This window comes from Alnus glutinosa, chromosome 9, assembly GCF_958979055.1.
Source record: "Alnus glutinosa chromosome 9, dhAlnGlut1.1, whole genome shotgun sequence".
NCBI classification, from domain to species: Eukaryota; Viridiplantae; Streptophyta; class Magnoliopsida; order Fagales; family Betulaceae; genus Alnus; species Alnus glutinosa.
In genome coordinates, this window is record NC_084894.1 from 28,853,832 (window position 1) to 28,879,227 (window position 25,396).

The 25,396-nt window shown below is 37.3% G+C and overlaps 1 long non-coding RNA gene and 2 pseudogenes across 1 annotated transcript; all 3 read right to left on the minus strand.

The window, feature by feature from the left end:
• Positions 1–5,509: 5,509 nt before the first annotated feature.
• Positions 5,510–8,450, minus strand: LOC133876963 (MDIS1-interacting receptor like kinase 2-like; annotated as a pseudogene).
• A 541-nt stretch (positions 8,451–8,991) lies between these two features.
• Positions 8,992–12,876, minus strand: LOC133877154 (MDIS1-interacting receptor like kinase 2-like; annotated as a pseudogene).
• A 6,882-nt stretch (positions 12,877–19,758) lies between these two features.
• On the minus strand, positions 19,759–21,991 carry LOC133878217 (uncharacterized). The gene is made up of 4 exons (XR_009901851.1): positions 21,831–21,991; positions 21,689–21,753; positions 21,020–21,076; positions 19,759–20,045 (listed from the first exon to the last, which is right to left on the minus strand). It is a non-coding gene; the product is annotated as an uncharacterized LOC133878217 (long non-coding RNA).
• Positions 21,992–25,396: the final 3,405 nt, after the last annotated feature.

Consider the following 25,396-nt stretch of genomic DNA (forward strand, 5'->3'; position numbering starts at 1 on the left):
TATAGGACAAGTCCTAAATATTTCGGTGCATGCTTCATTACAGAAAGACGTGTACATGTGCTTTTGATGTGGACAGCAGCCCAAGTCTGGAAAGAAAATAATATCTTTGGCACTGCATTCTCTTTTGGACAAAAATTCATCTTTTATTCGGTCCTCAATGTATGGAAGGAAATGCACATCACTTAAGAAATAAAAACATGCGTGTCTATCTAGTTATGGAACGAATAGGTGCTGCGAGGTTTGCGTGGAAAGACGTGTCTCACTTTGGCAAGAAAATCGTGTATAACAATTTCGTGTTGCATGCCAAGCCTGGAAAGAAAATTGCTTTGTCTTGATTTGGTGCACGGCTACAGGTTTGGAAGGCGACTTTGGTGATCCTAGCTTTGGAGAAAATCTTCAGTCAAATATGGAAAGAAAAGGATGTGCCTTGGAAGAAAAATGCTATACTTACAACCAAAGTCCCACACCCAACTTTTTACACCCTGACCTGGCATTTCCACCTCAAATTTTTCTTTTTTTCTTTTTTCTTTTTTTCGTTTTCAACCAACGCTCTCTCTCTCTCTCTGGTTCTTCTTCTTCTCTCTCATTCTTCTTCTTCTCTCTTTCCGGCAGGCGAATGAAGCTCCGGACGACTTGATTTGAACAGCCGGCGGGTGAATGAAGCCGAACGACGAGATCTGAACGGCCGGCGACTACATCTCGGGATTTGGAGAGCCGGCCGTCCAACGCTCTCTCTCTCTCTCTCTCTCTCTCTCTCTCTCTCTCTCTCTCTCTCTCTCTCTCTCTCTCTCTCTCTCTCTCTCTCTCTCTCAGGTTCTTCTTCTTCTTCTTCTCTCTTTCCGGCCGGAGAATGAAGCTCCAGACGACGTGATCTGAACGGCCGGCGACTGCATCTCGGGATTTGGAGAGCCGGCCGTCCAATGCTCTCTCTCTCTCTCTCTCTCTCTCTCTCTCTCTCTCTCTCTCTCTCTCTCTCTCTCTCTACTTCTTCTTCTTCTCTCTTTCTGCCTGGCGAATGAAGCTCCGAACGACGTGATCTAAACGGCCGGCAGGTGAATGAAGCCGGACAACGGGATCTAAACGGTCGACGACTACATCTTGGGATTTGGAGAGCCAGCTGTCCTTTCCTCGGCCAGAACGGCCGGATCCCGGCCGGCTGGCCGGAGAACGGCTGAATTCGACCCTTCCCAGGCCAGAACGGCCGGATCCTGGCTAGCTGGCCGGGATTTGGCACTTTCCTGGCCAGATTCCGGCCTCGGGGAGGGCAGTTCAACTGTTCAAGGGTGGAAAACGGGGAAAAATAAAATCTAATGTGGCATGCCACGTCAGGTGTAAGAAGTTGGGTGTGGGAAGTTAGTTGTAAGTGTAGCAGCCCTCTCCTTGGAAATGACACACGGCTACAGGTCTAGGTGCCTCCTCACGTGTACATCCAATATTTCTTTGGAGAGAAAATCCTCTTTGTCAATTTGGTGCCGGTGCTGCCCTTCATATTCTATCATTAAATGGATGTTGATCTTGTTTTATTGATGTGCAGAGCTTGCATTCACGATGCGAGTAATAGATAAATGCGATGTTTATAGCTTTGGTGTGGTGGGATTAGAAGTTATGATGGGAAGGCACCCAAGGGAGCTCCTATCTTCCTTGTCATCATCCAAATCAACAACAGCAATGCCAGTTTCAGACACTGCAGAATTTCTTCTAAAGGATGTGCTAGACCAAGGACTCCCACAACCCACAGGCCAAATGGCGCAGGAGGTGGCATTTGTGGTGACTGTAGCCTTACAATGCTTAGATGACAAGCCAAAGTCACGACCCACCATGCGTTTTGTGGCACAAGAATTGTCAGCTCGAACCCAAGCTTGCAATTCCTACCCAATGGACACGATGACCATTAGCAAGCTCAAAAGCCTTCAGAAATAGAACGAATTGGCATTCTTGTAGCATCTAGTAAATGAAAATGTTGGACCATGAGGCCCCATGTATACTAATATAATCTTTTTGTATTTTTGAATAATCTCTAGGGCTAACGTCTGGTTGAGCACTAATGAGTTAGTGACAGCAATCTTGAACCCTAATAGTGGTACTCTTTTGCCATATAACTTCTCTCTTATGACTTGTATATTTCTTCCATAGTGTTTCATGCACATAATCTAATTTTGACTATAAATAATTTTACCTGCCATAATCAGCCAAATTTTGAGATTGTCTGAGTTTCAGCAAGTATGAGTTGCTATTCTGACATTAGATTCAAACCCGTCCTTTCTATTTTACTTGAAATTGAGATAAACTATTTCATGATACACAATAGATTTTACAGATCTAATGGTATAAAAATTGCCACATATTTACAATTTTTACACAATTAGATACAACAAAATAAAATTAAAACTATAAGAGGTGTCCCAATATGATATATTATAATCTCATTAAGATTTTATCAAAATAGAAAAAATTTAATATTATATTATTGCAATATACCCCCAGTCTTTTTATTCTACCTGTTCCCTTTCCTTCTTGGAATTAAAGTTCATGACTTCCTAACCGTTTTCCCTCTAGTCAATCACGTTACATTATTTGTTTATGAACCTTTTTTAAAGCATTTGAGCTAAAGAGTCCCATATTATTGAGATTTTCTATGGCTGCTCAAAAGCTGACTTTTTGACTAAGTGGAAATGATAGAAAAGTTGACTTTGACTAAGTGGAATTTTTGGCTTCTGGATAACTCCCTCAATAGCATTCATCCTCAAAAAAATTTCTTGCTAATAGGCAAAACAACCCTCTCTCTGTCATTGCTATACAATAACTTCTATTATCCGTTCCATATACTAGTTAAATATTATTTAAATTAAATGTTAGAGAAAATAGAAATTTATTTAAATATTGTTTCAAATAAATTATAGACGAAAGAGAAATAATATATATATATTGTTAAAATAATGTTAAGGGAAGCAAAACTACTACCCTAAATTGGTTTCATTGTGTTTTCTTGGTTTAGAGAGAACACCAAAGAAGCTTATTGCACACAATTTTTTTAGAATTTTTTCTATATTTTTAAAAAGAAAATAAATTTAAAAAAGCTCCACCTTCCTAATTCCCAGGATGGTTCCTGGAAAGCAAGCACAAGCCGACATTGCTACTAATGACAATCAATTAACAAGTGACCACCAATCATGCTGAGGGGATTTTCCCACCACATAGAACAATCAAAACTGCATAAACACAATTTAGATAGATGAAGGAAATACATCATCCAATTTGCCATATTAGCATACAATTAACAACTCAACGCGAGCAAAATCTAAAGCACTACTCTCAGTATAAATTAATAACATTTGAATATGTTAAAGTAGAAATTTCTGGCCGCTTCAGTTACTAATGAAAAAACCTCAGACAATAACATCTCACTTTTGCATTTTATTAGAGATGATGCAAAGTGATAAGAGCCAAAACCTCAATAAATCCCAATCTTCTAAGATTTAGCCAAATCAACCTTACAACCTCACCAAAGCAGAACCACAACTAATAACCAAGCTATACGTAACAGGAAACAAAACAATTTCAACTTTAACGTAAAAAATAGTAGAAACTCAATTTCTCTACTCAGAATAGAGCAAAACCACACCACCATCAAAATCAATTCATACAAAAATTGTTAGAATCTTGAAATTGAGCATGGCTAATCAGTTGACTCCATACCTGCAATTCCACAATCCTTTTAAGTTGTGCCTTTTCACCTCCATCAGACAATGGCAGTGTTGTAACCAGTGCATCAAATTAACTGTAAAAGCAATTTTAGTAATTTTACTCCAGAAAATTATTAGCATTTAATTCATTATTATTATTTTTTCTTTACTTAGGAATATGCCAACAGGGTACGTGTTGAAACTGGAAAAATCTCAAAAGTTGGCTGATTATGGTAGGTAAAATTAATTATAGTAAAAATTACTATGGAAAAAAATATACAATTCATAATTAACAGGGAAGTCATGTGGCAAAAGAGTGCCACTATTAGGGTTCAGATTGTTGTCACTAGTGCTCAATCGGACGTTAGCCCTATAGATTATTCCGAAAATATATATATATATTTGTTTAATAACACTTTTATCTCTTCCTTTTGTTTTTTCTTTTTAAAACAAAAACACTAACAAACAAGCCAAAGCCCAAAATACTCAAAGTTTTTTTTTTTTTGTGAACAAATAGCATGTGCTATCATAATTCTGCAAACAACCTAGAGGCTTATAACTTGATAGTAAGGGACAAGACCTCCCAACTCTCTAAGCCAAAAGGATCTGGCTTAGTAAAATAGTTGTCTAAGTAGAAATACAAATTTACAAGAATGACACTTGAATCTCACTTACAATAAAGCTCACTCTCTAAAGAAAGAGGGCTGATATAGCAATTAGCCAACAAATATTCCCATAAAATTTGATCCAAACACAAGCAAGCTGTGACCAGAGAAAAACAAGATAATAACACAAACACAAAAAAGCAGAAACACCCAAAAACAAGCTGCCGGCAGTGGAGAAGGAGGCCAAAGACGCTGGACGGCGGCGCATGTAGGACACCCGCCATCACTGGAACCACCCAAACGAAGATCCGACGCAGTAGAACCGGTTGCCACCGTGCACAACCTGAAAAAGGCAGAGCGTGGCCCTCATGAGCGCCAATGAGCAAAAAGCTCCCAGGCACGTGGGAACCACGCACCGATCACCGATGACCGACACGATCGGATCTTGCGACGGCAGGGGCAGAAGACAGCAAGGAATGCGGCTGGGGGGCGCGTGTCAATCAGAAGTCAGCGGAGAAGTGTAGATCTGGCATCTAAAATCAAAGAAAAAAAAAGGTGAAAAAACCGGCCAAAAAATCATCCCGTCGATGACACGTTGGCTCGGCCACTCCCCCATAGAAGACATCTTGAGATGAACAATCCTGCCAAAACGAAAGAAATAACAAGAAAAGCAAAAAACAAGCCACAATAACCCAAAAAAGCTAGGGGAAGGTCAACCACCATCAGATCTAGCCGGGTGGAACAAATTCTCCACAACCCTAGAGTTGGGAGAAAACTAACCCCACTGGACCAACTCAGGGAGAACAAAAACACACCTTGACTCACGAGGAGTCAGAGGGAAATCACCACCGGGAGGGAGAGGCGTGAGGCCACCATTTCCTGGTGAAAAACCATGCTCACCCAAAATACTCAAAGTTACTTTAGCATTTACAGCACATTAATATATATATATATATATATATATATATATATATATATATATATATATATATATATATATATATATATATATATTTAAAAAAACACAAATTAAAAAGCATTAACAAATGGAACGTACATTAAAGTCCAACATTTTAATTTACTAAATGCTACCAGAATGGGAGGAAAATATTAATGCAAAATAAATTCCAGGCCTCGCTATAGCTCTACCAAACCCTAATCACAACGCACCCTACAATGCCAATTTGTTCTATTTCTAAAGTCTTATAAGTTGTAAGCTTGCTAAATTCTAATGGTCATCTTGTCGATTGGGTAGGAATGTAAGCTAGCTTCAGTAGCTTGGGTTCGAGCAGACAGTTCTTGTGCCACAAAACGCATGGTGGGTCGTGACTCTAGCTTGTCACCTACACATTGTAAGGCTATAGTCACCACAATTGCCACCTCTTGCGCAATTTTGCCTATGGGTTGTGGGAGTCCTTGATCTAGCACATCTTTTAGAAGAAATTCTGTATTGTACAATACTGCCGTTGTTGATTTGGACGATGACAGGGAAGATAGGAGTTTCTTTGGGTGCCTTCCCATTATAACTTCTAATGCCACCACTCCAAAGCTATAAACATCGCATTTATCTGTTATCCTCATTATGAATGTGAGTTCTGCATGCACATCCATAAAACAAAATTAACATCCGTTTAATGATATAATATGTGCATGAAAACGGAGACGGAGCAAGAAGCTCTTAGGAGCAGGGGTCAGGAGCCAAAGAAATTTGTTGGTAGGGGCTAGTAGGTTAATTTTTTATTTTACCTTATAATTTATTTTTACCTAATTTTTTATTTTTACCTTATAATTTTTTTTTTCTTTTTTGGAATTGAGGGGGGCCATGGCCCCTACCGACCCCCCCTTAGTTCTGTCCCTGCATGAAAAGTCATACATTTGCTGCAGGATAAGATGAACACTTCCTAATATGAGAAACCCTGGCCTTAAACGTCCCCTGTCTATCACTTTTTATTAAAAAAAAAAGTGTATTTTAACTTAAAAAAAAAAAAAAAATGAAAGAATGATAAAATAGTATACTTTTTTTATTTATTAAAATACGCTTTTTTTTAATTAAAAAGTGACTGACAGGGACGGTTGAACGTCCCCGGTATATCGTTTCTCTTAAAATTGTACTCTTTTATTCTTATCATGATTCATATCCCATACTCCATTGGATGAGGATTACCTGGGAAGAGTCTACCTGAAATTTTCTATCCTATTCGAATTCTAAGGAATTTCAGGGAACCCTGGAAGAGTTGCGTTTTTTTTTTTCACTCTTTTTCATAATTATTATAGGAATGTACGTAGTCTATCCTAAGACAAATACCTGAAATGAACAGTACAAACATGCATAAACAAGATTGTAATTTGTTTACCCGAAGCCATGTAGCCATAAGTCCCAGCAACCGTTGTAGTATCTGAACTCAACAATCTTGCAGTGCCAAAATCTAAGAGCCGCGGTTCGAACTCTAACTCCAACAATATGTTGTTCACAGTTATGTCCCGGTGGACAATTAAAGGAGAGCCACACCTTGCACGATTTTCAATCGTCTACCCCAGTCAAGTTCTGCTTTCCCTTCCACCCCATGCAATACATTTCCCAAACTGCCTTTATCTACATATTCATAAACCAAGTACGTGCACCCCCTAATGGAACGGAACCCATAAAGCTTAATGATATTGCGGTGCCTGACTTCTGTCAATATACAAAACTCTTGAGACTGGTCGCATGGATGTCATCGGAGTCTGACAAGTTAAATCTTTTAACTGCAACAATCTGACCTGTTGGCAACGCCGCTTTGTAAATGCTTCCAAATCCTCATTTTCCAATGCAATACTCCTCATGGAAGTTTTCTGTGGCCTTCATGATATCCCTAAATGTGAATTTACATTCTCTTCCCCATATCAGTGACTCAGCCTTCTGCTCACACTCTAAAATTGCTCTCCTTTCTTCACCCAGGAGTTTGGTCTTCCGGTAATATATTATGAGTCCAACAACAATGATTGCAAGCCGTAATACGCCAAAAACAGGGATGAAGACAACTAATAGAGTTATATTTGTATTAGAATGGTTTTTCTTTCTGGAATCTGTGTAACAAGGGGTTTGTCCTTCTGCATCTCCACACAAACCTGAGTTTCCAACATATGCTTTCGTAGGTGCATCTTTGAAAACTGTACTGGTTGGGATCGAACCTGTTAAATTGTCGTATGAAAAATCGATGGAGGTGTTGCGTAGACTAACCATGCCGGTAAATGATGATGGGATTTCCCCTAAAAGTTGGTTATGTGACACATTAAGACTCTCCAATGATGAAAGCTTCGCAAGGTTTTGAGGAATATTTCCCGAGAGTTGATTGCTGCTGAGGTCCAACAGTAACTGCAACCGGACTAAGTTACCAAGCTCGGATGGTATTTCCCCTGACAGGTTGTTGTTGCTCAAGTCCAAGATCAATAATTTACCACAATTCCCAAGTTCTTTTGGTATGTTCCCAGTCAAACTGTTTCTAGACAAATCAAGATTGATAAGTTCACTCAAACTGCCAAGACTTCGAGGAATCTCTCCTGTCAAATGGTTCCTAGTTAGATTGAGCTTGTACAGTAGGCTTAGATTTCCAAGTACAGTTGGAATTTCCCCGGACAATTCGTTGGAGTCCGGATTCAAAACCTGCAGGTGAGTCAAATTTCCAAGCTCTACTGGGATTTTTCCAAAAATTCTGTTTCTGTCCATCTGCAAATAGGTGAGAGATTCACATTCTCCCCATTCCGCTGAGATTTCACCAACAAATTGATTGTCACTAAACCAAATGAAACTGAGATTTCGATGAAATCCAAATGCATTTGTAATGTTTCCATTGAATTGGTTCCCATCAAACCGCACCCTCTGTAGTTGATCGCAATTTCTCAAGCACTCTGGTAATGGCCCTGTGAAGTTGTTGCTATTCACTGTGAACTCTCGAAGAGCATATCTGCTGCACAATTCAGGTGGCAATTCTCCAGAGAAGTTGTTGTGGGAAAAGCTAACATTGCTCAGAAGACTATACTTCCCAAAGTCACTAGGAATAGTGCCTGAGAAGTTGTTGGCGAAAAGAGAGATTGCCGTTAAACTAGTGAGGCAAGAAATGGTGTCCGGCAACACCCCATAGAGTTGGGTAGTGTTGAGATCAAGAATCTGCAGCAATGTCATATTTTGAAAAAATCTTAATGACATTATAATATATCATATTGGGACACCTCTTATGGTTTATATTTTATTTTGTTATATTTAACTATGTAAAAATTATAAATATGTAGCAATATATATACCATTAGATCTGTAAAATCTAATGTGTATCATAAAATAGTTTCTCTCAATTTCAAGTAAAATAGAAAGGACGGGTTTGAATCTAATGTCAGAATAGCAACTCATATTTATGATATATTTTTAATATAGGATTTATTTTTTTTTTTAACTCGAGTATATTCCAATGGAGTACTTGCTAAAACTCAGACAATCTCAAAATTTGGCTGATTATGGCAGGTGAAATTATTTATAGTCAAAATTAGATTATGTGCATGAAACACTATGGAAGAAATATACAAGTCATAAGAGAGAAGTTATATGGCAAAAGAGTACCACTATTAGGGTTCAAGATTGCTGTCACTGACTCACTAGTGCTCAACCAAACGTTAGCCCTAGAGATTATTCAAAAATACAAAAAGATTATAATAGTATACATGGGGCCTCATGGTCCAACATTTTCATTTACTAGATGCTACAAGAATGCCAATTTGTCCTATTTCTGAAGGCTTTTGAGCTTGCTAATAGTCATCGTGTCCATTGGGTAGGAATTGCAAGCTTGGGTTCGAGCTGACAATTCTTGTGCCACAAAACGCATGGTGGGTCGTGACTCTGGCTTGTCATCCACGCATTGTAAGGCTACAGTCACCACAAATGCCACCTCCTGCGCCATTTGGCCTGTGGGTTGTGGGAGTCCTTGGTCTAGCACATCCTTTAGAAGAAATTCTGCAGTGTCTGAAATTGGCATTGATGTTGTTGATTTGGATGATGACAGGGAAGATAGGAGCTCCCTTGGGTGCCTTCCCATCATAACTTCTAATGCCACCACTCCAAAGCTATAAACGTCACATTTATCTATTACTCGCATCGTGAATGCAAGCTCTGCACATCCATAAAACAAGATCGACATCCGTTTAATGATAGAATATGAGCATGAAAACACATAAATTGGCTACACACTTCCTAATATGAGAAGCCATCCACCACCAAATGAGGATCCCTTGCAATTTTCCATCTTAATTATAAGGAATTTTAGAGAATCCAATCCTACTCCATTTATAGTTATAGTTATTATACGAAAGTAGTCTATCCTAAGACAAATACTAGAAATAAGCAGTACAAAAATGCAGAAACTAGATTGTTAGCTTACCCGGAGCCATGTAGCCATAAGACCCAGCAATTGTTGTCCAGTTAGTTGTATCTGAACTCAACAATCTAGCAGTGCCAAAATCTGAGAGTCGGGGTTCAAACTCTGACTCCAGCAATATGTTGTTCATAGTTATGTCTCGATGCACAATTTGAGGAGAGCAATCATGGTGCAAATAAGCAATTGCATGAGCCACACCTTGCACAATTTTCACCCTTCTACCCCAGTCTAGTTCTGCTTTCCCTTTCAACCCATACAATACATTTCCTAAACTGCCTTTCTCCATATATTCATAAACCAAGTACATGCACCCCCTAATGGAACAGAACCCATAAAGCCTAATTATATTGCGGTGCCTGACTTCTGTCAACACACGAATCTCATTCTCAAAACTCTTGCGACTGGCTGCTGGGATGTCACTGGAGTCTAACATGTTAAGTCTTTTAACTGCAACAATCTGACCTGTTGTCAATGCCGCTTTGTAAACGCTTCCAAATCCTCCTTTTCCAATGCAGTATTTCTCATGGAAGTTTTCTGTGGCCTTCACGAGATCCCCGAATGTGAATTTACCTTCTCTTTCCCATATCAGTGACTCAGCCTTCTCATCATACTCTCTAATTAATCTGCTTTCTTCATCAAGGGGTTTTGTCCTCCAATAACATATGATGAGTCCAGCAACAATGATTGCAAGCAGCAATAGGCTACAGATAGGAACGAGGACAACTAATAGAGTTGTATTAGAATGCTTTTTCTTTCTGGAATCTGTGTAACAAGGAGATAGTCCTTCTGCATCTCCACACAAACCTAAGTTTCCAACATAAGCTTTCATAGGTGCATCTTTGAAAATTGTACTAGTTGGGATCGAACCTGTTAAATTGTTGTATGAAAAATCGATGGAGGTGTTGCGTAGACTAACCATGTCGGTAAACGATGATGGGATTTCCCCTGAAAGTTGGTTATGTGACACATTAAGACTCTCCAAATACGAAAGCTTCGCAATGTTTTGAGGAATATTTCCTGAGAGTCGATTGCTGCTGAGGTCCAACAATATCTGCAACCTGACTAAGTTACCAAGCTCGGATGGTATTACCCCTAACAGGTTGTTGTTGCTCAAGTCCAAGGACAATAATCCACCACAATTCCCAAGTTCTTTTGGTATGTTCCCAGTCAACCTGTTTCTAGACAAATCAAGATTGTTAAGTTCACTCAAACTGCCAAGATTCCGAGGAATCTCTCCTGTCAAATGGTTCCTGCTCAGATTGAGCTTGAGCAGCAGGCTTAGATTTCCAAGTACAGTTGGAATTTCCCCGGACAATTCGTTGGAGTCCAGATTCAAAACATGCAATCGAGTCAACTTTCCAAGCTCTACTGGGATTTTTCCAGAAAGTCTGTTTCTGTCCATCTGCAAATCAGTGAGAGATTCATATTCTCCCCATGCCGCTGAGATTTCACCAACAAATTGATTGTCACTAAGATAAATGACACTAAGATTTGGATGAAATCCAAATGCATTTGTAATGTTTCCATTGAATCGGTTCCCTTCAAACCGCACTCTCTTTAGTAGCTTGCAATTTCTCAAGCACTCTGGCAATGGCCCTGTGAAGTTGTTGCTATTCACTGTGAAATGATAAAGACCAAAGCTGTTGCACAATTCAGGTGGCAATTCTCCAGAGAAATTGTTGTAGGAAAAGCCAACGCTGCTCAGATTATTATACTTCCCAAAGTCACTCGGAATAGTGCCCGAGAAGTTATTGTTCAAAAGAGCGATTCTCGTTAAATTAGTGAGGCGAGAAATGGTATCCGGCAACTCCCCATAGAGATGGTTAAGGTTGAGATCAAGAATCTGCAGCGATGTCATATTTCCAATCTCCGGTGGGATTGTGCCACTGAGTTTGTTGGAGGAAAGTATTAAGTCTTGAAGGTTTGTGAGGTTCCAAACTGTCAGAGGAATTGAGCCAGAGAGGTGGTTTTTCTGAAAGGTTTAATTCTAGCAAATCTTTCAAGTTCCCAATCTCGGATGGAATTGAGCCAGAGAACTGATTTTTATACAGATAAAGATTTTGGAGCTTTGTCAATAGGCCTATTTTCGGTGAAATTTCTCCAGTGAAATGATTCTCCGCAAGTCGCAAAGAGGTTAACTCGGTCCAATTGGAGAGAAAATACGGTGAGATCACACCAAAGAGAGAATTACCAGATAAACTCAAATCTGTAATTTTAGTTAGGTTGGTCAAGGACAAAGGCAATTCCCCAGTGAATGAATTTTGAGCCAGGGACAAGAAGGTGAGATTTGTACAAAACCCAAGCTCAGAAGGAATTGTAGAATTCAAGCTATTCGTACTAAGATCGAGTATCCTGAGCTCCTTGAGCCGGCCTATTGAAGAAGGAATTTGACCACTGAAATTGTTTTTTCCTAGAAGAAGATGTTTGAGCTTGGAAAGGTGGGAAATGTTTGGTGACAATGGTCCTTGGAATAAATTATCAGAAAGATTAAGGTATTCAAGCTTGCCCAGATTGGTAAATACAGATTCTGGTATTGGTCCAGTCAACTGATTCTGGGACAAATCCAAGGACGTCAAGTTCTTACAATCAAGTATAAATCCTGGGAACCCTAAAGCGAGTGTACTGGAATTGAACCCAAGATGGATCAACAATGGCATGCCAGAAAAATTAGACCAGTCAGGACTTAGCAAGGAGTTTGATCCAAGGTCTAAGTACCATGCCTTTTGAAGATTGCTAATCTGATATGGGATTGTCCCATTGAGATGGTTGTCGAGAAGACTTACATACTGAAGCTTCGTTAGCCGGCCTATCTCCGAAGGTATTGGTCCGCTGAGATTGTTGTGGCTGAGGTCGAAGCGGGTGAGATTAAGGAACGGAGTGAAGTTGAAGTGGGCTAGTGTTCCGTTGAGCTTGGCACGTGAGAGGTCTATCTCGGAGACTGTTCCGGTTGAGTCGTCGCAGGCAATGCTTGTCCAGTTGCAAAGGTTGTTGAGGTTGGCGAGGGACCATGAAGTGAGAAGAGGGCCGGGAAGAGGGGAGAGGCTGTTTTTCCATTTGACAAGAGCTTCTGCTTGTGTTGCTGGTGATGCTGTGATCTGTAATGAAAGTGTGGAGAGCAAGAGAAGGTGAAGGAAAAGAAGATGAGGAGGCTTGGGATTTGCTGCCATGGCTGCCTTTCGACTTTTATCAAACTATCAAACAGCAAAATCAGATTAGTCTCTCTTCACACGCACTCAAAGTAAACAAAGTGTTGCTTTATATACGCAATGAAAACAGAGCATGCGCTCTTCGTCTTGCATTCTGACGTGGAGTTATTATTCTCTATTATTTGTCTTTGCTTTGCATTCTGACGTGCAGTTACGTTTCTTATTTTTCTCTCCTGCCGTGCAGTTACTCTTCAGAGGACAAGAAACTCCTTTCTATTCTCCAACTCCAAATACAAGAGTCGTGTACCCACCTTGACTTGATGAGAGTGAAAGTCTCACGTCAACGTGTTCTAATGTTGACGTGAAAAAATAAACGGTTAATATTGCCTCCAATTATTATAAAGAAAAGTTCTCCTTTAATCTTGCACTCTTTTCACCGTTCATTTTTTAGAGGAGATTTTCAGTAATCTTTTCACCAAGGCAAGCCAAACTCAATCCATATAAATTCAAATAAACAATTTGTAGTCTTTTTCTTTTGTCTCACCGATATTAACAAATATATCCTTATTACAAAAATCCAAATCAAAGAAGGAATCTGCCACAAAAGTCTCAAGGCATATATCAATCAACTTTCATAATAAATTCTTTGACCTTTGAGTCTTTGACTATATATGTGGGTTGTCACGTAATATGGATCCTTCCAAATACGTACCATTTCCAACCATGCAACTTGTGAATAGGGCCAAGAGAGAGAGATAAGGGTCAGCATTACTAATTTCTTCATTTTTATTTTATCATCCTCTAAATAGGCTAATGATTTTTATACATCACCTTGGTATACATGAAGATATATTAGGTGTAAAACTCATGCATGTGAGTCTCATATATGTAGGACTCACATGCATGGGTCTCACACCCAATATATCTTGATAAAAACTTAATATACATCAAGGTGATGTGCAAATAACACATCTCTTCCCTAATATATATGATAATAAAAACTTTTTTAAGAGTTTTTTTTTTCATAAGAGTCCATTTCGATCTAGATTAGAATACAAAAAAAAAAAAAAAAAAAAAAAAGAGAGAGAGAGAGAGAGAGAGAGAATGGAGAAAGAAAAAAAGAGAAAAAGTCAATTTCTTTGTGGTCCTAAAATTTAGTAAGTTTTATTCTTTTGCCAGAAACGTAATAATATGGTTCTCCCGCTGAAACCCTACCTTGATGCTGAAATATAGAGGAAATTAATTTCATTGCAAGGCACCGGTTTGATCTTGGGATTACATGGACGTGCTTGAAGATAAGAAGATAAGTATTAATTCTTTGGTGGTGAGTGTTTGATGGGTGTGTGTCACATTGTCTCCCGTCCTGACGCGCGTCCACTTGAGGACGTGTGCTCAAGAAAGGCCGTCCGGACGCCCACAATATTGCATCTAAACGTGCCATGTATACTTTCATATTTTTACATCATTTTCTCATTTATTCGATTTCCAATTCTTTTTCTCTTATTTTTCTTTTATATAGCTTATTTCTATGGTCCATAAAATATTCTCTGCACGTCCTATTGTATTTTCCAGTCGTCAATTTAATTTTAGTCATTTATCACATTAAATTTATTCTTAAAATGACAAATAATATTCAGGACATCACAATTTATGAATTTAGGACTAGTGGGCTAAATTCACCAAATTCACACGAGTCAATTCTTTTCCTGAAGTGAACTTAAGCACAATAGATAATTTTCTAATGACTTTGATTCGAATGTTGTTACCCATTTTCACTTTATCAATCCCATTATCTGTAACGACCCGCTTTTTACAAAAAAACGTTAGTAATTATATCTGGATAATTACGTGTCATTAACCATTCAGAGATGATAAATCTAGAAGCAGAAAATACGAATATCTTTTTTTCTTTTTCTTTTTTTTCTTTACAAACGTCAGGGCAATTCCCTTACAATACATGCAAAGCTTTAACTGACATTCCTCTAGACATATATTAAAAATCATTTACACTGATTACAAAGAAACATGTGTCACATAAGACATTAAAGCATACATAGAACTTATTAAATACAAGTAAATTCCTAAACATGTTACAAGCAAATAGTACAAACATTTATAAGTACAAAGTACTGAAATCCTAACTACACAGCTTTAAATCTCTTAAGCTAGCAGTTAATCCAATCCATAATCTTCAGAACCTGTGCAAACATCTATAAGAAGGTGGTTACAGCCACAATCTCATAGTTCCATAAGTGAGCTAACTGTCATTCAACAACATCATGATTTATGCGTTATTTAAGGAACAGAGATATGACATAATGATGTAGTGATAGTTTCTATGCAAAGTTTAACAGTTCAATATAGTCATTACACTCCTCTCTTGTAAGGGCTGTCCCCCCGGTCAACGTCTTTCTCGAGGCCGTCCCCTCTACATTACATTTTAATTAACTTATTTTCACACTATCGGAGACCTCCCTCCTCTGGTACTTTGAAAGCCGTCCCAATCAATGTGATTATTATTGTTTCCAGTTCCAGGCACATTTCTCATCCTGAACCTTTGGGAGACGTCGCGCCCAATATTAATAAGTTGATTATTAACAGTATGCAATAATCAGTCACACGCATCCAATTAAAATAAAACATAAACACAACGCTACTGAAATCCAGTACTACCCTCAGTAAGTAATTTATACTTACAGCCCTTTCGTGTAATCACAGTTCATCATCTGCAGCAAATACATATGTACATAGAAGGTCAATATCATTACTTCTAGAAACTCATACCTAAACATGAATCCTAATGCCACATACATACATACATAGAAGCAATCATCATGACTGAAATTTCAACATGTTAATTTCCAAACATTAATACCATAATCTATATTCCTATCACAAAAAGGAACGCAGCCAAAATACCAAACTTAATTTCTAAAGCATAGATCAATCAGTCATAAAGAATCCTATGCATATTTCTAGTAAGATATTATTATAACATTGTTAACTTCAAAAGCTTTCAACCATAATACACAACCAAACAGAAAAGATGTTTGAACATAATTATAATTAAAGAGAACTCAACATATGAACATGTTTTCATATTTAAACCATATAACAACTCAATAACAACATTCATACATTTCCTTAGATTATATGACTCATTTACATAATATTCAATCGCTTTCATTTTAAAAGAATTCCCTTTAAAATATCAATTCCTTAACATCTTTAGGATAAAACTCCACATAAAATTAACATTTGATAATTGAACCAAATCCAATAACAATCCTAAATAAGCCTAGGATTATTTTATCAAACTCTAACCCACATCACAGTCGTTAATCCACCAGATTTAATAACAAATCTTTTTAAACAAATTATCACTTAGCAATAATATATCTATATACTCAATCAGCCACCAATCCATCAAACCAAAAAGTATTATACCACAAATAGCCAAAGCACCACATGGCTAGAACAGTTAACACACCTAACATCGTAGCTCAACCGATCAAGAATCTAAGACACTCATTTGAACTCAGAAACTTTATAAGGAAATAACACCTAAAATCATCAACAATTCTTAGCTTCCAACATCTAGCCAACAATAAGTGAACCAGTCCAACCACAAAACAGAAAATGCTAAACATAAAATCATGGTTCAACAAGTCTCAACTAAACATCAACCAATAATTAGGACATACCTAAAACAAGGGACAAATCATATACCCATTGATTATTCTAAATCAAAACAGAGAATTTCCATCTAAAATACTCAAACTAAATCTATACTCAGCTCATAATCATCAACTAAAATCAATATACAACACTACTGGCCGATCAAGATCAGGGGACACAATTAACAATAAAAATATCCAATTTTATCCAAGCATCACAACAACCTCTAAGCTTCCGGAAACAGCACACGGCCACTGTCCAAAATCCACACACATCACAACTATCCGGCCAGCAACAACAAAACAGGGAAATCAACATCCAAAAATACCCCATCATTAATCAATAAAATCCCCTAATCAATCCATAGAAAACCCCCAAAATCATCAAACCCTTTTCAACAATAATCAAACCAATCCCCAAAATAAATCATCATAGGTTATAAGAAATTACCCCAAGGATTTTCATAGCAAACCCATCGGAATTCGCCACTGATTCCGCCGAAAAAGTCGCCGAAAAATGCACAGGAAGAACCGGGTCTTCTCTCGGGTCTGGCGGGTCACAGGGCTTCGGGTTCTGGGTCACGGGTCCAAGCTCCTGGGTTCCGCCGGAGCTCCTCCATCGGCGGATTTCAGTCCCAGCCGCCGATCATGGAGGATCGGAGCTCCCTGGCTCACGGGTTCACCGGATCCTTTCCGGGTCGATGGGTTTTAGCCCATGGATTCGTCGGTTGCAGGGCTCACCGGCGTTCTCTGGCTCACAGGCGACAATCCATCGGAAGATCGAGTCCGATCTTCCCGATTTCTCTCCCTCTCCGTTCGGTCTCTCTCTCTCTCTCTCTCAGACTCTCATCTCTCTCTCAATCTCCCTAAATCTCTCTCTCTCTCAGCATCTCTTTGTTCCTCTCCTCCCTCAGTCTCACTGATCTCTCTCGTCTCTCCCGGCGCCTCTCGGGTAGAAGAAGAAAGAAGAAGGAACGAAGAACAAAGAAGAAAGAAAGAAGAAAAAGAAGAAATAAGGAAGAAAAGTGCGTGGGATCTGATTAGAGACGGGGATTTATTTTATAAAAATATAAGATATTATTTTTTTTTTGTAATTATTAAGTTTTAGTGAAATATCTACTGATATTTTGCACAAAACTTAGTAGTTGAGTTTTTATAAAATATCTCTTATAAAAATATTTCTTATAAAAATATTTCTAAATATTTTATCTGTTGATATTTTTACATTGATCTTTACCATTATGTATAATTTATTAAAATTATAAACTAAGTCCGTTTTGATTATAGTTCGTTTCATTGTCAATATTATTATCTCAATAATATTATTACACCGTCAATAAATATATATATATATATATATATATATATATTATACAATAATATTATTTACAGTAAATATTACACATTAATATTATTCGATAATATTATCGCATCAATTAATCCACTGATTAATTCAATCTATCTATTAATTAGTCTCGTAATATTATTAGAGTATAATAATATTATTCTTCATTTATAAAATTACAGTTTATAAATAATAAGACCAATGAATATTTATTTTCATAAATATCCATGTATTCCTTATTATTTATCGGGGATTTAAAATACGGTGTTTAAAGCCACGTATTTTATTAACTGATCTATCTGAATATTGTTTCTAACAATATTAAGCCGTTCGAGCATTGAGTCTCTAGAGTTGAACGTAAATTCTAGACTTGTCTACTTTATTCGATCTTTAAATTCTAATTTAAGACATTTTATTTAATTACTAAAAATCTGAGGCGCTACATTATCAATCACTTCAAAAGTCTTAAAAAGACTTCTACCCTTTGAGATATGAACAATAGCTCCAGTGTCTAGCCAACATTCACTCTCGAATGTCACATGATGGGCTTCAGTTATTGTTGCAACGAGATCTTCATTCACGGCATTCACTTCTTTTTTCCTATATCAATACTATATTGATAGGAGCGATGCCCTTGCTTGTCACACTCAAAACAATGTTTTTTCTTTTTATTGTTTTGGTATTTGAGATTTGAGCCATTTTTCTTGAACTTTTGTCGTTATTGGCCTGCAATTTATTCTTCTTGATATTCTTGTCAATGTCTATAACATTAACTTTTGTTTTCACATCAGAATAATCATTTCTATGTCTATTCCTAAAATATTTTTCAATGCGTAAATGACATTGAAGAGATTCTAAATAATATTTTCTATCATCATGTTTTAGCCATTTTTTTGTAGTCAAACCAAGATGAAGGCATTTTGGTATTTGGGTTACAACTGGCTTATCGTTAGGCATCTTAAAATCCATAAAATTGAAAATTATTGAAACTTCAATACATGCATGCTTCTTCGATTTTGTACTGTCTCCAAGCTCATCCAAAGTTATTTGGCCGATGAACAAGTCCGGTACGTACACATCGCTGATAGAATTTGAATGGGCATTGAGAATGTGTCCTTGCAAAGGAAATTATCCTCCTTTCGCTTCTTCTGCTTCTCCTCCTTCAACTCTTCATCGTCTTTTGGAGTGAGCCCCGTAATATCCTCAAAATCATCCTCAATGATATAAATTGTAAGCAAATTTCAAAGTGGTGAGGAAGAACATCTTTTGTTTCCAACAAATGAAATTTTGTCCATCAAAACAATCAAGACAAACGAAGTCTTGGTTCATCACTTTGATTGATGACAATGCCTCCATATTCAAAATATGTTCTAAATTGTTGGAAAATATTATGAAGTAAAAGAATTTAGGACTTTAGGGCTTGATTGCAATGATAATATCTTTAGAACATATATTTGTCCTCTTTCTAAGTGTTAGGGGATTTGACAAAATAGTTCTCAAGATACAATGAAACCCAAATGTTACTCTAGAATTCTAGAGTAACAAAAACACCTTATGAAGAGAATAGCACAAAAAACAAGTTTGTAGGAGAAAAAAATAGAAGCTATGAGATTGTGTCTTTGCCTATGACCAAATAGTCATATTAATAGTGGTTTTGAACACATCTAAATGTCCAAGATCATTTGATCCAATGGCCACAAATTGTAACTGTGACGACCCGTTTTTTTTTTTTTTTTTTTTTTTTTAAAAAAAAAAAAACGTACAAACGGATCTTCACAGTGGCACGACTATTTGCCGCTCAGCCAACATAGGTACACGTTCCATAACATGTACTTGATATTCAGAGTTACATCTAACACAGCGGAATATAAATATCCATGTGCAACGGAACACATATCAATAGCGAAAATACATCTAATATATAACTGTTATCGACGACAAGAGCCATTTACATATCTATCTGATTAAAGCTTATAAAACATATTACACTAATTACATACTAAAATACAGGCTCAACAAATACATATGTCACGTATGACACGAGCCATAAATAAAATACCCAAATGCAGACTACCCATGAGTCTGTGATATATGACTGTCGCGATGTGCTCCAATCATAATATCTCATACGCTAGGTGGACGAGTCATTATCTATATCCGCAGAACCTGCAACCAAAGCATCAATGTCTGCACGGTTGCGGGGGTTTGCCGCATCCGTACAGGTGGAATTATGAGCCCACCGCCTTAGCATAAATAAATACACTAAGACCTCAGAGGTATACTATTCACTGAGTTTTCGCATAGAACCAACTTTTCATTTCTAGTCATGCGTACACTATAACAGCCACCAATTTTATAAGCTTTTGTTTGAAAACCCCCATAGCTGATATAGCGGACACCGACTACTAGAAAACATTTAAACATACTAGGCAACTAAGATTATACGTAGAAGTTCTGTTATAGAAAACAATGGCATTTAAATCATGCAACCATCCGATAGAAATATACATAAGCTCCTTTCCATTGAGACTCTTATGCATACTAATACGTCTAGTAAAACTACCATATATATAAAACATACAGCCATCCGATAGAAACATACATAAGCTCTTTTCCATTGAGATTCTTATGCATATTAATACGTCTAGCAAAACTACCATATATATCAAAAACATGAAAACAATTCAATTATCATGAAACAAATGCTGTGCATGCGTGTCGTACGTTTGCCTAAGGGAATTGAACACCGGTCTTATTCTTATCGTATGCCTAAGGGAATTGAACCCCGGTCTTGTTCGTATCGTATGCCTAAGGGAATTGAACCCCGGTCTTGTTTGTGCCATTCTCAATGCTCGTGCTCAAATATTATACATTTAATTTCATAATCATGACTTTAACACATGCTTTCTTTACAAGACATAATCAATTCAACATGTCATTTCTTTAACAATTTGCATAACTTAAATCTTTATACTCACTCTAAACTCACCAATCATATTCATAGTTCAAAACATCATCAATATTTCAACATACTCCAAAGTACTCAAATCATCCAAAACAATTCATAATCAACATACAGTTGGTTCAGATTTGTAAAACAATATATATTTTGCAATTCATCATTTATGAAAATAATACTTCTCAGTGAGTAGAATACTCACCTTGGCTGTGCGGATATTAAGCACTAGGTCTCCTAGACACCACCATACAATGCATTACTGTAAAAACAATACATTGCACATTATTGACAACTTCTAATATTAGACTCACATATAGCTCTTAAATTGCTCAAGAGCTAACCCATGGAAAACCCATAATATTTTAAGGGTTCCAAACGCTTACTCATAAATCCTAGACACTAAAACTCAAACAATATTAACTCAAAGTATTTACTAAGAGTTAGATATTAAAATAACTATTTAATTATTTACCTATAATATCAATGTCTAACCCATAATTAATTCCACTAACTCGTACATTATTTTCACAAACACTTTTATAATAATATTAGCCTTAAAATTATAGTCATTAATTTCTAGATTATTTCTCACTAACCTTTTCTCAATATTATTAACCCTAATATTATTTCATAAATATTTTTACATTAATTACTAACATATTAACATGATTTAATCATCTAGATTTTTAATCACTTAAAAACCCCAAATTAGTTTAACCTATCAAATTAGGGTCTATAAACTTTAAATCATAATTTATAAACACTACCTCAAACACAATATTATTAACCCAATAGCTTTTACTAAGGGTTAATCACAATAAATAGCATTTTAACAAAATACCCGAAAACTAATGTCTATAAAAAAACTTACCAAAAATTCGCCAAGCAAAGACCAAATGCTCGGGAAGCTCCTAGCAACTCCAAACTACCCAAAATCTAGAGAAAACGCCAAGTTAAACTCATCTCTATAAGATTTATAAAAAATCTCCAAAAATGCTAGTTTAGCGATTTACCTCAAAACGATCGGTAGAAACGTAGATCGAGCTTTGTAGATCACGTTACCGAAGTCGGATCAAAGATCGGACCGTTGGATCTTCGTAGATCAAGGATTTTCTATAAAAATCCATAAGAGAAAAATAAGGAAGAGAGGCACTGCCTCTCTGAAAAAAATAGAAAAGGCCAAATGGCCTTTTCTTCGGAAAACAAGGCGCACTGCGCCTTGTTCATTTTTTTTTTGACTGGAAGGGCCAAGTGGCCCTTCCTTTAAGTGAAGGTGGGGCGCAGGTGGCGCCCATATATATATATATATATTTTTAATTTTACTTTTAACTTTTCTTTTTTCTTTTAATTCAATTTAATTTTATTTCTTTTTGTTATTTCATTTTCTTTTCTTATTTAATTTTATTAATTAATTTCTTTTATGTTTATTTTTCATTTCTAATTTATTTTCGATTATTTCAATTTTCTATTTTATTTGGATTTTAAAAATATTACTTTTTACATTTTAATAATACTAAAATTATTTTAACTATTCATTTACTCAAATTTTATACTCTAAATATTAAATAATGTCCCGGACATTACAGTAACCACCAAATCCACTTTAATAGACACCATAAATCACATATTAAACCCTTCCAATTGGTAGAAAATGTTTAGATTTTCATTGATTTCGCATTTAAAACAACAAGGTTCGATCGATCGAGCTTTTGCCAAGGCTTTTGTATGGGGGCCATGATACATCAGCTCGGTCGACCGAGACTATTATATAGTCAACTTTTAATTTTTCAAGATCAATTAGAGCTCCTCAATTGCTTCTTGCTCTGATGAGCAAATGCAAAGTGTAAAGTGCTCTGCATAGTCCCCAAAGCCCATTGCCCTTGCACGTGTCAAGTGACGGTGACGCGAGTGTCTAGCTCTCTTCTCGTTTACTTCAATTTATTGTTAAGTGAGGAGGATTCCTTATAAACAAATTGACATCTTTGTATCTAGCTAATGTGTGACAAACTTTTCTTCCTATACTTCCAAAATTTTGGTTTTGCCTCCAAAATTTTGGATTGACTTGAAAGAGGGAAATTTTCCAATTAAATGCACATCAAACTTTTTTAGATATAAAATAAATTGGGTTAAATATTATTTAGCCTCCTTAACTAACAGACACTTTCGATAAAGCACCACGACCTAACAAGTGTCATGATTTGGCCATTCAAACTATCAATTTTTTATTATTTAGCTATATCCGTCAATTTTGACCGTTATGTTGGATGAAAAATCAAACATAACGGTCTGAGCAGTCTCCTAGTAGCATCCTCTGTCCCTATCAGTTCTCCAAACGCAGACTCTAGCTGCAGCTTCTTCCTCTTGCTTCTTCTGCATCTTCTTTCTCTGTCTATGCTGCAAGTTTAGTCATTGAGTTCTCTTCCTCCTTTATTCTTTCCGGTAGTGAGACTCTACGAAATTTCCCTTTGCGTTGAATTGTGCAACTTAATCCCTTTTCCTTTTCCCTTCATCTGTCCAGCATCAACTTGTTTAGGCGTGCACTAATGATGTATTTTTTTTTTCTTTTTTCTTTTTTTGGCTTGCTTCATTTTTCTTACAAAATGGAGTGTCAAGGTTCATAATGCACCTAGACTTTTTGGTTAGTATTTGAAAAGCAATTATTAGCTTCATTCATGGAAATAAACTCATTGCACGTGGAAATTGGAATTTGCTTTCAAAAGCAACAAAAGTTCTTTCCACATAGGAGTTATATTGGTTGGTGCATGCCAGAGTGGAAGAACATATTGGCCATATTTGATCAAGAATTGTAGCAAACATATTGGCCATATTCCTTCATCTATGTTAATTGTGTTTATTCTGTTTTGATTTTTCTATGTGGTGGGAAAGTCCCCTCAGTATGATTGTTGGTCACTTGTTAATTGATTGTCACTAGCAGCCATGTCGGCTTGTGTATGCTTTCCAAATTCCAGGAACCATCCTAGGAAGCTGACAAGCTATCCAGATACCAAGAATTCCACTTAGTCAAAGTCAACTTTTCCATAATTTCCACCTAGTCAAAAGCAGCTTTTGAGCAGCCATAGAAAAAATCAGTAATATGGGACTCTTTAGTTCAAATGCTTAATAAAGAAAGCCAGCGTCAAGGGGAAAAAAAATAGTTCATAAACAAATAATGTGTTAGGGAAATTCCTGGCAGCACTGTTGAAGATAAAGGAACTGAGTAGGGTTCCACGGCTACAAACAGGTTAAGTCCCAGTGAAAGGAGGGGGAGAATTAAAACATTAAATGAATGAATCACTTCATTTAATGTCTTTGTCTTGTTAATCAATGGCCAGCCGCCGCCACTAGGGAAAGCAAGAGCTACAGTAAGAGATGACCACTTGGGTCCACAGGAAAGGATTAATTAAGGAAAAGAAAGGCATCTACGGGTAATAAATGACAGTACGGAGAAGAAAATGAGGGAGATAGCCAGATAAAAGGGAGGTATTTTACACACACACACACACACATACAAAAAACTCTCTTCCTCTTAAGCTAAAAAAAGGAAAAAAAAAAAAAAAAAAAAAAAAAAAAAAAAAAAAAAAAAAAAAAAAAAAAAGGTTCTTCTTCTTTCCAGTGAATTTATCCTAACTTGATGGTCGGAGGGGGCGTTGCCGAGAAACCCCCGAAGACCCTTTGTCTTGCAGGATATCTGAAGAAATTCACCCAGCCTTTCCTAGTCTCAGACGATTCGAAGCCCAGGGGCCAATCCGGAGCTGACACGTCATCAGCAAAAATTTGGCATCAACACTTTGGCGCCGTCTGTGGGAATGACGTGGCTACGTGTTCCCGTGAAAACAAGCATACTTGAAACCTCCCATGGTGAGTACGCGGTTAGCTCGAAGAGGAATGATTGAAGAAAATATGCGTGAAGAGGCAGGGACTTCACATGATCCCCAGGCGGAGATAGTTCGCTTAAACGAAAAAATAGCGTGACTTGAGAAGGAGTTGCAGGAACGAGACCGCACGGAACAACAAAAAACTCAAGAAGACTCATTGCATGGTGATCAGGTGAATCCTGAGCATGAAGGTGGACGTGCAGAAGAGGTGATCGGAGAAGAGAGTGATGTCGATAGTGATGTCGAGCTCACCAACCTTATAAGGAAGAATGAAAAAGAGAAAAAGGAGTAGGCTGAGAAACTGACTAAGTTGGAGCAGCAATGTGACTATTTAATGGGTTCTACTCAGTCGGGAGCCAAGGGGAAAGCTTTGTTGGCTGATAGCTTATTCTCCACCACTGCGTCCCCCTTTACTGACTAGATAATGTCATGTCAACTCCCGAGTAAGTTCAAAATGCCTGAAATACCCGTGTATACAGAATTGGGGGACCCCATCAAACATCTAGCAAGTTTTCGCGCACATACGGTGTTGCACACTACATCAGACGAGGTTGCGTGTCAAGCTTTTCCCCTCACTTTGGCAGGGGGAGCTTGAGAATGGTTCAGGACCTTGCCGCCCTGCTCGATCCTGAACTTCGAAAGCCTTGCTAGGAAGTTCGCATCTCAATTTATGACTGGCATTGTCCGAAAAAAAAGCCTGCTCA